General features: G+C 37.6%; 1 protein-coding gene and 1 pseudogene across 1 annotated transcript in view; one reads left to right on the plus strand and one right to left on the minus strand.

Moving 5' to 3' along the window:
- CPA6 (carboxypeptidase A6) overlaps positions 1-15,280 on the plus strand; it is a 225,829-nt gene that overhangs the window by 194,819 nt on the left and 15,730 nt on the right. The gene's annotated exons all lie outside the window — the stretch shown is intronic.
- On the minus strand, positions 14,876-15,003 carry LOC141568765 (U2 spliceosomal RNA; annotated as a pseudogene).

Here is a 15,280-nt window from a genome sequence, read left to right on the forward strand (position 1 = left end):
CTAACCTAAGAATGTTATTGTCCACATCGTTAGACAAATATGGCATATACCACAATGAATTCCAAATGTAAATGCATCTTCATTATGTAAAGAACTAAGTATTTTTTAAAGGAACCAAAACAAAGATAAACAACCTTACAAGAAAAAAAATATTTGCAGTAAATATAGCAAAGGAAGTTTTACTATCATTTTTATATAAACACTTCAGAATCAAACATTACACAATAAAAATTATTTTTAAGAGTCCATATAAAATGTGAAGAAAAACTCCAAACCTCTAGAGGTTAAAATAAAAACAGTCAAAACTCATGAAAATAAACCAACCTGATAAAATGGGCAACCTCCTACTAATCAAAAATGATATTAAAATAAAACAAAATACTATTTCATCTATTAAATTATTCCCCCAAATGTTTAATGTGAAATTAAGCTGGAAGCAATGGTAAATTGGGAGAGCATGTATCTCCAGGGGCATTAGAAAAGCAATTTGACCAGACCCATCAAAACATCCTTCATTCCTCCATTCATTCAAAAAATACTGTACTGCTTGCATTCTATTCGCCATACTGTGTTAGGCAATTGGGAAGCGAAGACAAATCTAACAGATTCCCTGTCCTCATCGGGTTTAAAATCATTGAGATTGGATTAGGTGAAGAGAAAAAAAAAAAGGAGAAAGAGGGAAGAAAAAAAAAGTGAAGGGGAAAGGAAAGAAAAAAAAATAAAATGTTATAGATACTATGTAGAAATATGTATGGCATATCTGTGTACACATATATAGATAGGCATATGGAACAGTGGAGATAAAGAAAAAGAAGGGACCAGTTCAGTTCTGCTTGATAAAGTCAAAAAAGTGTTCATAGAAGAGATAATAGATTTAAATATTAAAAATATATTTGTTATCAGGTAGACCAAACTGTGGGGCAGGAGGTAAATAGAGCAAAGAATTCAGAGTCAGGAGGGCATCCAGGTAAAGGAAACAGGTAGGTCCTTGAGGAAAATATGCAGCATGAAACAGAACGGGTGTTGTGAGGGTGGATGGCAGGTGGCCCTGCATGGCTGGATCAACTGGTGAGAGAAGAGGCAGGAAGAGGTCATGATAGACATACTGAAGGGTTCATGATAGACATACTGAGATTCAGAGCTGTGCTAAGCTCTGTTTTGTTCTAGAAGCTGTGCCTGTCAAACTGAGGTTATATGTATATGGAATTACGTCCCAAAGAGAGTCACAAAAAGTCGTAACATAGCTTTAGGGCACATCAATTTCATTTGAAGATTTCAGAAACAGAATTACTTTATGTTTGAACAAACACAAATATGTAATTGAGTGGACCGGACAATCCCCATGAGTTTTTAAGGTGAAACAAAATTATGGACTTACAGTCTACCGTGTTTCCCCGAAAATAAGACCTAGCTGGACAATCAGCTCTAATGCATCTTTTGGAGCAAAAATTAATATAAGACTCAGTCTTATTTTACTATAAGACCGGGTGTACTATACTATACTATACTATAGACCGGGTTTTATATTAATTTTTGCTCCAAAAGATGCATTAGAGCTGATTGTCGGCTAGGTCTTATTTTCGGGGAAACACGGTATGTTGACTTTGCCTGTTAGGGGTATTTTGGTGGAAAAGTTTAACAAATGCTAAATAATTTAAAGCCTTTAAAAGAAGGGATAATTGGGAGCTTTTAAAGCTGTGAAGAAAATGACTGATCTCTGAGTGTCACTTGAGCAGGAGTGTCAGCCAGAGGACAGGTTAGTAAACTACAGCAGGACCATAGTCCAGGAGGAAGTGGTAGGATGGAGAGGGCACACACACGAGAAATGCAAAACCAGCAGCATTCCCTTAGACCCCAACGAGATGTAGATGACAAAGTTTAGAGGGAAAAGGAAGGAGTCTAGGATGACCATTTCTGGCTAGAGTTGCGACAGAGCATGGTCTACCAAGATATGGCGTCTAGGAAGAGGTGAGGATAGGGTGGCAAATATGAATCCACTTTGAGCAGCGGATTTCAAGTTCTTGAAGGAATCTAGGGGAAGATGTGCAATACGTAACTGGATATAGATTTGAAGTAGTCAAAATGGTCTAGTCTTATCATATAGGTTTGTGGGTCCTTAACACATAGGGGGTAGTTGATGCTTTGGAGGCAGATCAGATCGGTACATATGAACAGTGAAAAGAGAACACAATCAAAGCAGAACCTTAAGCCTATGCATACGCTTTGGTCTAAGCATTCCATTTTGAAAATAAATTCTAAGGAAAAAGATGCTGCCCATAGTGTAATTTATAATACTAAAAGGTTAAAAACAACCCAAATGTTGAACAGGGCAATGGTTTAGTAATTTTATACTCATTTGATGAAATTTTAGAAAGCCGTAAAAATGGATAAGAAGTTCATTTAAAAATAAAAAGTTTATAATATTGAGTCTAATTCTGGCTATAACTTTTTCAATTGAACATAGTTCTATAAAATATATGATGATGATTCTATATGTGCATATGACAAATATGTCTGTCTGATATATACACATTCATATACTAACACAGGAAGGAAAAAACAAGACTGGGGAAAAATATACCAAAATACTGGAAGCGGAGGATGAGTGTTGGGTTTTCTTCTTTTAAATGTTTTATAAACTTAATTTTAGAATCCCACTTTAAGGAGCAAATTTGTTTTTAATAGTATGCATTCTGTATTTATATTTCCCATACAACCTACAAGTGATTAGCCAAGTGACCAATCAATAAACATGAATTTTTAAAAATATGCATATAGTGAAATGAAACTGAGCTAAATACCATTTAAATATATGATCTTGTTGCTACTATGAGACTTTAAGTTAGGCCATCCTATTGTAGCACTGAAAATTTAGCAAAACTCAACAGAGTCACAGGAGTCATTCAACAAATATTTATTGAGCGCCTAATATATGCAGGTACTCTGTATGGATGCTACTTTGGAATATTTCTTTAGATCAAGGAGTCAGTTTCTAATCTTCTTCAAGTACATTTTTCTCTACCTATCTATGTTCAAATGACACTTGAAATAAAAACATTTTCTGACTGTCTAATTTAGACCTATTGATATTCTTATAACTTCATTATGCACCAGTTCTGTGTTAAAAGACAGAAAGAAAGAGAATAAAATTTGAAGGATATGGGGAAATGGGCAATATTATACATTCCTGAGTGTGAATGGGTACAACTTCTGTGGAAAGGTATTTGGCAATGTCTAAAAAATAAAAGAAATACATATCCTTTTGACTGAATAATTCACTTTTAGAAATTTATCCTATTGCTATCATCCCATATGTGGAAAATAACATATGTACAAGGATACTTATTGCAGCATTCTTTATAACAAGAGATTAGAAGCATTCCAAATGTCCATCAACAAAGGACTAGTTATGTAAGTTGGACTACAATTATACAGTGAAATAGACAGAAATAGCCAGAATTAGACAGCTATTTTATGTACTGATATGAAAAAATCTCCAGGATTGCATACGCACACTAGGTGAACAAAGCAAGTTTTAAAATTAAAATACGTATATAAAGAACACCACTATATGTGTAAAAAAACATTTTTTCCACAAATGGGTATAATAAAACTGACGTTTTTGCTTATAAATGCATAGGCTAACCCTGGAATAATACAAGAAAGAAATTGCTTCTGGGGAAAAGAAATGGATGGCTAAGACAGATGAAGGAGGGAGCAAGTTACATGGCATAATCATGGACATTCATTGACCACTCAGAACAATTAAAAATAGCAAAAATAAGTCAACATACTTTTCTGAAAAAAAAACTAAAAAGAAAATTTTAACTAAAATCAAGCTCCAAATTGTACTACCACCATTCAGAGCATTTTTCCTTTTGTATTAATTTCTGTTATTTAGTTTAATTATTATCAGTAAAAACATGGGGAAGTGGGACCAAAAAGAGGCAGCCCATGGGCTTCTAAAGAAATCATATTATACTCCTTTCACCACCTTCCTCATTGCCCCCACTCACCACCCCCCACCGGGTGTGGGAAATGCAAAGTTAGAGTTCCCACCTAATTACATATTATTTAATCTAATAAACACCAAATGCACTGCCCTTCATGTCTCTGGCCTCCCTGTTATCTCTCTTGACCTTCCCCTAAAGATGTTGGCTGTGAAAGAGATCAAAAGAAAAGGTTGAATCAGTTTTACACTGATTCAAAACATTTTGCACAAATTTATTGTTTTATTATGTGGAGAAATAAAAAGTGTCCATCAGCAAAAATATTTTAATTCATGTGACCTATTTCATTAGACTACAATAACTATTTTCTTACACTGACATCTATTTAAAATGAGATTCTGGTATGGCATTCTAGCCTGTCATTCTGAGAGAGAGATTCCAGCAAGTTCCACAACAAAAATAGCACTAATTCATCTCATTCTTCACTGTTACACTGGGAAGGTATATTCCCAGTAATATGATCAAAGACAAATATGATTCAAAACTATTGATTCCCTTTTCTTTTTACTTATTCTCATTCTCGGGTATATTCTTATTCTCAGGTATGATTTTATTTGCATGTATTTTAAGGTATGCGGGAGACCTAGAAAATGTTCCAGCTCTTCTTGTGCAATCTCTTATCTTTTATTGTAACTTTAAGCTATAATGAAACTACTTTAAAATATGAAACGCAAATGGAATTTTGACGTGATAGACTAAGAGGAACCTTGCTATGTGGCAGATTGATTCACTCAGTAAACATTTATTGAGCCCCTGCTATGAGCAAAGCACCATGCCTGGCAATAGGAAGGCTACTCAAGTCTGGTTCTTGGGAAGTAGCAGCCCACTAAGGAAGCGTGGCATGTTAATGACTAGCCGTGAGTTGAGACTGAGTGAGAGCTGGTAACTAGAGGTATGAGTGTCTCGCACAGAGGAGAGAGGAAAGAGAAATTCTGACTGGGGTGAGAGAGGGAAAGCTGCAGACAGGCGGCTTTGGAGCGGAGCCATCCAGGCCTGGAAGGATTTCAATAGGTTTCAAGAGAGGAGCTGCACAGTTGAGGCTGAACGAACAGGAGGAACAAAAGCAAAGAAATGTGGGAGGGAGTGACGGAGTAGAAACCGGCTCTGGGAAGGGTGGTGCTCGGGCTGAGGCTGCTTATGAGGTGACAGACGGGAGCATAAGCCTGCAAACGATCCATCAGTAGGGGTTTGGGCACCAGGTGGAAGGATGGGGCGGGGCTAATGTTGTTAGCCATGACGAGCCAATGAGAGTTTCCCAGGACTTGGCAGAATAACGTGATCTATTTGGGTTTTAGACAAGCACAGTGATGATAGCAGTAGGAGGGATGGATTGAGGCATGTGGTGGCAGGGAGACTAGCTGAGAGGCCCTGGTGTTGTCCAGGTGAGATATTATGAGTGCCAACATTAGGTAGGGGTTAGAAAGGAGAAGACGCTGGAAAAGGTGGGAGGGAACTCGGAGACTAACTAGAAAAGAGAGGGACAGATGGGGACACTGTGGGAGTTAAAGAAGACCCTAAGATCGTTAGACAAAAAAAAAAAAAAAAAATCCCCCCTATATCCTGTTTGAGGGCTTTGATCCAAAAACCAAAGAATGTTAATAAAGAGAAAAAAGAATTTTCTGGGGGTATCCTCTAGTCTGAATCATATTGATAAATTCATTAATTTCTTTAATAAATATTGTTAAGGGCAGTCTGCTAGGCAGAGCAGATACAAACAAGAAAAAGACATAATTTCTGGTCTCAAGAAGATTGACAGTTTAGTAAAAATACGATTACATTCAACTGATAAATGCTGTGTAGGGATAATTAAAGGGTGCTTATAAGAGTGTATTAGTGTCCTTTTGCCATTCTGACAAATGGCCACCAACTTGGTGGCTTCAAACAACACACATTTATTTTCTTACATTTCTGACGGCCAGAAGTCCAAAATGGATTTCACCAGGCTAAAGATACGGTAAACCATACTTCCTCATAAGTTCTAGGAGGAGAATCCATTTCCTTCTTTTTTTTCCAGCTTCTAGTGGCCACCTGTGTTCCTTACCCTGTGACCTCTTCCTCCACCTTCACAACCAGTGACATAGCATCCTCTCTGACTCCGTTTCCCTCTGCTTCCATCACATAGCTTTCTCTTCTGTCCAGAATCAAATTTCCCTCTTATAGGATATGTGTGATTACATTCAGGGCCTACCCAGGTAATCCAGAATGATCTCCCCATTTCAAGAACTTTATCTATCACATTTGCAAAGGCCCTTTTCTATGTAAGGTAATAGTCACAGATTCCATAGATTAGGACCTGGCAATCTTTGGGGGCCATTATTCAACCAACCACAAAGGGTATAGAGAAAAGGCCCCAATCCAGCTCCTTTCTCCTAAAGGCTGTGGTGAACCATTGGAAAGCTTTAAGCAAAGGAATTACAAAGTAAAATTTGCATTTCAGTAAAATTAATTCAGGACTTCTGATACAGGCTGTAGAAAAAGAGCCTAGAGTCAGGGAACCCGTACAATAGTCCAGGAAAGTTTTGACTAAAACAGTAGTAGTTGGGTTAGGTGTATTGGAGAGAAGTTAACACAATGGCACCAGCGGCTCTTTGCAGATTGTTGGATGGAGTAAATGATTTCCAATTTGGGCAATCAGGTGCCATACACCAAGATTTGTAATACAAGAGCAGAAGCAGATTTGGGAGGGGTTAGAGGACCTTAGGCAGGGAGGGAACTTTTTATCTAAGAAAAAGCATATTCTGAGAATTAAGCAACTTGCTTGCCAACTAAGTTTTAGATTGCAATCCATTCTTGGAGACTGCCTCTAAATACAAAAACAGAAATCACTTAAGTCACACAACTTCTATCACTAAATGTTAACTTCACATTTAGAACAGAATCTAAGGATGTGAAGGAAAAATAAGTATGTAATTACATTGGAACTTTTTTTCCTCTGACTGAAACCATGAACTATCAATGCGGTACTCTTAACAATCGTTTTCTATCCAACAGTTCTCGGCTTTTCCCCCCACTACCACACACCCAACTGATGAAGAGAATAAACACCTGTGGTTTTTATTCTAGGCACACCCACCCTAATCGATTTTTTCCTCCCCCCACTCCCCTCCTGTTACAAGAGTGTATTAGAGTAAATTAAGAATTATTTATCAGGATAACTAAACCAATTTTTTTTAGTTAAATAACTTTATAGCGTGTGACTATCTACTGCGAGACAATCCCACCCCCTCCCCCAACTGATAGGAACACATTGTCACACCACCACATGAGAACCACCAATTTGGGTCCCTAAGCCACCCACAACAAATGTAGCCAGAGTAGTGACATGCCTGTCACTGAACTCATTCATAGTACACTACCTCTGACTACAGCTCAGTTTTGGGATTTTTCAGTCCATTGCTGCTTCTAATACCACCACCCCGTTCTCCATTTCTTCTCTAAAGCGTACCTCCAACCTCATTTTACCATCCAGAAGGACTAAGGTTCATAGAAGCAGCAAAACCTTTATGTATTTATTTATTTATTTGGTGAAGTCATATTTTTTCGAGTCCCTTCCATCTTGAATCCCAGCGAGTCTCTTTGCCATCACAGCCTCCCCAGGGCTTCTAATCCTTCCAGCTTTCTCTCCATCCTTTGTGCTCCATGCACTTAGTCTGCACTGTACGCTTTACCACTGTATTATACCTACATTGCCTTGTCCTCTAATTTCCTTATATGTGCACGTCTTGTCTCCTTTCTAGATTTATGTGGTCCTTGTAGAGTTTCGCATCTCAGTACTCAAAAACTAAAGAGGTGATGTATGGTATGGAAGTTAAATTGCTGAGACGTTCCGAACAGAGATGTATGCTGTCTTATTTGACAAGACTAAAATCACTCCCCTCTGCACTGCAGAGATCTGTTATATATTCTGCAGTTGTTCTGCATGCAAAGATGGGAAAGAATTTTGTCTCAGCCTCGGAAACAATATACTGGCTCCCATAAACTAAGGGAAAATGAATCACCTTTGGGTTCTCGTGCTCCTAAAACCTCAAGTTTTAGGTTTAATGCTTCTTGTTCCTTTTCCCCTAGAAGTATGTTTCATCATTGTTTCCTGGATATTGAATCCTTTATCTGGTGTTTTTTACTTGTTTTCTTGAAATGCTGTGTCTGGTGTTTTCACTTTCTGCTATCTTCATCTTCTATAGTACAGCAGATATTTCTGACCAGAATCTGTGTGATTGAGGCTAGATCTGGATAGGGCTCTTCAAATTGTGTATCCAACACAGCTACTTAAAATCCCGCAGGGACTTAATATTCAATAATGTTTGTGAGCTGTTCCTTTGCATCTTAGCAAAGCTTGGATCTTGCCCCTCAAAGGCTATAAATAAAATTAGATCATTTCAGTGGCTTTCTTTCCACCTGAATTAATTTCTTTTCATTTTAGAGGCTCTGCTTTTCAGATTCTGTTTTTTTTATTTTTTAGACAGGATTGGTATAGGAGATGAGTAAGGCAAAAATTCCAAGAAAAAGACAGGCAGATAGCATTTTGAATGCGAGACCCCATTCTGCTGAATCAATACTTAAATCTGCGGTAAATAACATTGGCAGGATGCCAATCCATAAAATACACCATAAAATGCTCTAGCGTATTCCAGAGTCTAATATGCTTCTCAGGCAAACAGCATTAAATTGAGGCATGGCCATTCTTATTATACAGGTTCGCTTGTGCATACTAATCATGAAATAAAATTCTTTTTCATTTTATTAGGTACCCAATATTCATCAAACACTGGGCTAGGCCCAACGAATAGGGAAATAGGTGTGCATACAATTTTAACACAGGATACTAAGTTTTATGACAAATGCAGGGTGTTTGGACACATATAGAGCACCTAACCCAGCCTAGGGGTATTGGAGAAGATGCTGAGAGGAAGTCATAACTGAATTGAGCATTGAAGGACAAGGAAAATCAGATTGAAGAAAAGAGGTGTTTCAGGCAGAGGTAACATCATGTGCAAAGTCATAAAGGCAAAAAGGGGTATAGAAACTCTGGAAAATGACCAATAGTTTAGTCGGAGTTAGAGCAGAAGGCTTAAGGCAGAGTAGTAGAAGCTAAAATTTCAAGCAGGTTGACCAAACAAGAACATGAAAGACCTTATCCCATAAGCATCTGGTCAGAGGGAAGAAGCATGACCCTGAGTTCCAAGGAAGGGGAAAACTATGGAACTTTGAAACTATTTCAGAGCCATGGAAAGTACATAAAATTACCTAGCAAATGGTATAAAATACCAGTCACAGTCCTTTCTGTACAGCAATGGGGCAAAAATCACAAAATGTTTCTTAAGACAGAAAACACACACGCAACACACACACACACACACACACACACACACTAAACTATAATACATACGACTACCCCATTCAAACATTTTGATCGCACTACCTCTATGGCCTTCAGGGCATAGTGAAGATTTCAGAATTTTGTCCAGAAGGCAATCACTGAAGGAGGTTAAGCCGCAGAGTGATAATATCAGATTTCTGTCTTTAGAAGGTTACAGTGACATTGTTGAGAAGGCTGAACTGAAGGTAGGCCAGCCAGACCGAAAGCAGAGACTGTTTTGATAATATACAGGAATAAGGATGAGGGCCTGAAGTTCAGGCCCAGAGAGATTTAGGTCAGATCAACAGAATTTGCTCTCCAATTGGATGGAGAGATGAAAGAGAAGAAAATCTCTAGAATTGTTCCACCAAAGTTTCTGACTTAGGCTGCTAGATGAATGAGGGACACATGGGTTAAGAAACATAGCAAAAGATTAGTGATGGCTAGGAAAGAGAAAGCTGATTCCATCCAGGGATATCTTGAGCTTTCAGAGCTTCTGAGACAAGCAGATGGAGATGCCCGAAGGCTACAATATACGTGAATTTGAAACTTGAGATAGAGATGCAGCAGTCATTGACTTGCCTACTCAAGAATATCACTGCAGGAATTATCCCATCTCTTTTGTTCTATTGTCTGCCTGATTGGCTTAGGGTGTTTGTTTGTTCTCTACTGGAGTTTTCCCATCAGCATCAAAGCATGTTATTCTCCCATCTGAAAAAAATGCTTCTCAGCTCAACTGTTTCCACCAGCTACTGCCCCATTTCTTGGTTCCGTTTTGCAGTGTCAGTTCCTCTCCTTCAAATCCCTCTTAAGCTCATTCCACATAGTGTTATACCCTCGCAAGTCCATCGAACCATTCTCCATATTGCTAAATACAATGGTCAAATCTCGATGTCATCTTACTTGATTTCTCGGCAGTATTGACAAAGTGGACATGCTTTGTTTTTCAATACATTTAACTTTACTTGGCCTCCAGAATATTAAACTCTCTTCCAAACTCATTGGTTGCTTGTTTTGTTTCAGTCTATTCTTTTTATTTTGTTTAATTAATTAATTAATTAGTTGTTTTGCTCCTCTCCTTCCCCCTAAACTCTTTTCATTGGAATGCCCAAGGTTCAGTCATTCAATCTTGGATCTTCTTCTTCTCTATCCACATTCATTCCTTTAGATATCTCATCCTCGGCAATGTGCCTACGACTCCCAAATGTATATCTCCTACGTTTAATAGCCCAAAATATTCCCCCCAACTCCTATATATAACATCTACTTGCCATCTCCACTGAAGTAACTAATAGACATCTCAAACTCAAAATATCCAAAACTCAACACCTGATCTTCACTTTGTCAGACCTGTTCTCCCGACAGCCATTTTCAATTCAGTTGATGGCAACTCCATCCCTCCAGATGCTCAGGCCTAAAACCATGGAAAAATCTTTAACTTTCCTCTCTCTCTCTCTCTCTCTCTCTCTCTCTCTCTCTCTCTCTCTCTCTCTCTCTCTCTCTCTCATACCCTACATCTAATCCATTAGGAAACCCCATTTGGCTTTACCTTTAAAATAGCTCTAGATTCCAACCATTTCTGACCACTTCTATTACTACCACCTTGGTCCAAGCCATCATAATCAGCTCTCACCTGGACTGTTGTAGGATCCTTCAAACTAGTCTCACAGCTTCTATCCTTGCACACACCCTCCCTACAACACACACACACACACACACACACACACACACACACACACTCTGTCCTCAGCCATAATGAACCTTTGAACTATAAGTCAGATGATGTCAGTTCTCAGCAAAACGTGCTGCAATGGCTAACCATTTTACTCACCCAAAGGACATAAAACAGCCTATAAAACTTCATGTGATGTGAGCCCCCACTGACTGTCTGATCTCATCTATTTCTACCCTCCCCTCAACATTTGGCTCCATCCACACTGGCCAGACACACTCCAGGCCTGCCTTGGAACCTTTGCATTAGCTGCTCCCTCTGCCTAAAACACTCTTCTTCAGATGCTATGGCTGACTCCCTGTAGTCCTCAAGTCTGCTCAGAAGTCAGTTTCTGAGAATAACCATCAGCTCCATCTTATCATTGCAACCCACCTCCCCAGAATCCTGGATCTTTTCTACACTCTTCTACCTTTTTCTCTTTTCCACAACACTGTCCTGCTACACAGAGCAATTCACTTATTCTCTGCATTTACTGTTTATTGTCTCCCCTGACCCTTAGCACCACCACTAGAGTGTAAGCTCTGCAAGGCAGAAAACTTTGTTCTGCTCTTTAGTGTATGCCAGTGTGCGGTGCATATGTGCAAAATAAATACTTGTGAATAAATGGAAGTATCAACATATAAATAGTAGTGGAAGAAGCCATATTCATTGAAAAGAGAAATAATTGAAGAGAATGGACTAAGGGCAGAATAATTGGGTAGTCCTCCTTTCAAGGGACTAACAGAGGAAGAGAAACCCACAAAAAGGACTGAAAAAAGAATGGTTGGAAGAAAAACATAAAAGAATAATGTATCAAAAACCAAGGGAGGAGAATATTTTAAGCAGGAGGTCAGCTCTGTGAAAAGCCAGGCCCCGGGCTCTCCTGAAACCACTTTCCCCTGCTTTGCTGGCCAGTTTCTACTGTTTCTGGCCCTGTCCATCCTGCACATACATATGCTCTCTCTGCATCTTCCTCAAAACCTTCCTGTTGTAAACTGTCCTCGCCAGTAGCAAATCTCTCTCCATTCATTCTTTGGAAGAAAGCTCACCAGTTTTTATGCAGTCTAAAAGGAAATTTAACGGACCTATTTCTGCTATGACTTGTTTAAAGCTTACCCATGAAGCTATCAGTCTGTATTTTCTTGGGGGCAAGGGAGGATTTGTACCCACGTGCCTAAACAATCGGGGGCTCATTACTCGTATTTAAGAATTTCTTAAGTACCTCATTTCCTTTCTGAAACTGTGAAACTCTGTTAAGATACCTATAACTTAGGGGAAGCTCAGCATTGCAGATTTGAAATTATTCAAGACATTTAGGTAAAAAAAAAAAAAAAATGTTCTCATGGTCTAAGAGGCTTTATGAAGATTTCTTTGTTGTTATATTGCCCTTGTATATTCCCAGCTTCCATGGAGATGACCTGGGGTTCAGTTGTCTAATCAAATAGTCCCATGTAATAACAGTCCTAGATGCGAGGACCTTCTCTGAGCCGGACAATCTCCACTTACTCATTCAGCAACACTTAAAGCATAGCAAGGGTATTTTGCTAAGTACTTGGGAATAATAACGCATGACTTCTCCTTGAGGAGCTCACCCGAGAGTCCATGTAAATAAATAACTACTGTACAACTTAAGTGCTACCCAATTTCCACCCAGTCGTCCCTAGAATTAGTCTCTAGTCTATACCCTGCCACTCTTCCCACCAGATGTTGAATCTGTACCACCTATGCTAGTACGGGATGTTATAAGCACCTCAAACCTACCCAGAGAAGAATGGTGTTGGCTGGATCTAGTAAAGATGCTTAGGATAAGGCTAGTAGCTTGGGTCAACAGGAGAGTCTCACTGAGGTACACGGCCAGGGACACAAGGCAAGATAGATACTCACCACTCGCAGCTCCACCTATAGCCCTGATTGTTCCCTTCTCCAAAAGGGACATACAGAGCTGGTCCCATTTTCAGTACCAAACATTTATCCCCCTGGCTACTCAATCTTGAAGGAGAAAATCATGAAGTTCAGTTTTTTCCCCCCATATAAAAGACAAAAAACAGCAATTCCACCCTTTGTTAGTTGAAAAAGTAAGTAATTTATCTTTAGCAACTTAGAATGTTCAGTTATTCAGAAGAGGGTCTGATTTTCTCAGGAAATGTCAATAGAGGTGTTATTCATTATTCCAAATAAGTGGTAGGCCTATATCTTTAAAAGTTATCAGAACACTATATAGTGTGTGTGTTTGTGTGTGTCTGTGTGTGTGTAATGTATGTATACACACACACCATATATATATGTGTATATATATATACACACGTATATATATTATGTGTGTATACTGTATATATATACATATATATATATATAAAATATTGAATATAAGATTTACTCAATGAGTCATATTTTTATTTTGAGAGCACATAAGCCTCCAAAATGAAGTTTAAAGGTATAGGCTGGGGAACTAATTCCCAGTTATATTTCATGAAGTTGGAGGTGGGGGACAGAAAGAGAGAGGATGGGAAGAGCAGTGATGGTATCATGAGGTGACTTCTAATATAGTGCTCTGAAATGACCATTTGAAAACACTTATCAACTCACAAGAACAATAATAAATACATATTAAAGAAAAATGTTAACATGTAAATGAATATAAAACACAATCTGAGCAAATGGAATAGCATCACATGTCCTTATATTGGGTGACTCAATATAATAATATCCTCCCAAAATAAGTATAAATTGAATGTAATCCCAGTTAGAATTTCAATAGGGTTTCATTTTGTTTTCTGCTCTTGCAATTGGTAAAACGGTCATAAAGTTTATAGGAAAAATAAATAGACCCTAAAAAGCCAATATCAGAGCCTGATATCAGAGCATACTTTAATTCTACTATAGATTGATAGGGTAACAATATGAAAATACACCAACGGATCAGCAGAACAGAACAGGAAATCTAGAAATAGATCTACACATGCAGTAGACTTTTAATATATGACCAAGGTAGTGTTTCAATTCAGCGGGATAATGACAGAATATTTACTAAATGATGCTGACAGAATTGGCTATCCCTATTTTAAAAACTGAAGGTATAATCATATGTTACATATGTGTAAAAAGAAAATCCAGAAGAATTAAAACTTAGATGGAAAATAACATTCTTGAAAGAAAAAATCTATAAATTACCTATAATCTCTAAGAATACTGAAAACTTTCTTAACTAAAACAGAAAACCCAAAAGCCATTTAAAAAGAAAAGACACAGTGATTATATATAATTTTAAATGTCGAAAATGATATAAATTCTCATTAACAATTAAATAGAAAAATTACAAATTTGAGGATAACATGCAATGCAGATGACAGACAAGTATCTACACAAAGCTATTTTATACACGGGTAAGAAAAAAAAAAACAGCCCAAGAGAGAATAACATGAGCTTAGATCACAAGTAAACAATTCACAGAAGAGTCTAATAGAAAACAAATATATGCTCACAAACACTTGCAGAAAGGAAGGAAAATTAAATTCTTGCCATCAAACTGGCAAAAATCAAAAGGTGATAAACTTGTAGAGTATTGTTAGGGATTGAAGAGAAATGGTACTTTTATACACAACTTTTGGGAGTGTAAATAGTAACAAACAAGCTTCATAAACAATCTGAAAAAAATCTATGAAAATTAAAAATGCAATCCTTTTAAAACTTTTAAATTTTGGATCATGTGAATTTAACAACTACTATATATATTATGCATACATAATTTTATTATATATAATTTTAAAAAACACTACAACAATGCAAAAAAAATGTTGATATGATTCCGTTGATGTGCAATTTAAAAGCTATAAATGAAGAGAAAAACAAACATTCAAAATGAAAAAATATCAAACTGATAAGAACAGATCCTACACTTGATCTTAACCAAAAGGCTGGGAAGTGATACAATCTAGAAGAAATGGATAAATTTCTAGAAGCATACAATCTTCCAAGGCTGAATCAAGAAGAAACCAAGTTTGAACCAACCCATTACTACTAATGAAATTGACTCCATAATCAACAAGCTGCCAACAAATGAAAGTTCTGGACCAGATGGCTTCAAGGGTGAATTTTACCAAACATTATTTAAAAAAGAATAAGCACCTATTCTTCTCAAAATATTCCAAAAAAATGAAGAGGAGGGGAGGCTACCAAGCTCATTCTATGAGTCTAGCATTACCC

The sequence above is a fragment of the Rhinolophus sinicus genome, chromosome 7 (genome assembly GCF_057876585.1).
Source record: "Rhinolophus sinicus isolate RSI-liver-muscle chromosome 7, RSI-T2T, whole genome shotgun sequence".
Lineage (NCBI taxonomy): Eukaryota > Metazoa > Chordata > Mammalia > Chiroptera > Rhinolophidae > Rhinolophus > Rhinolophus sinicus.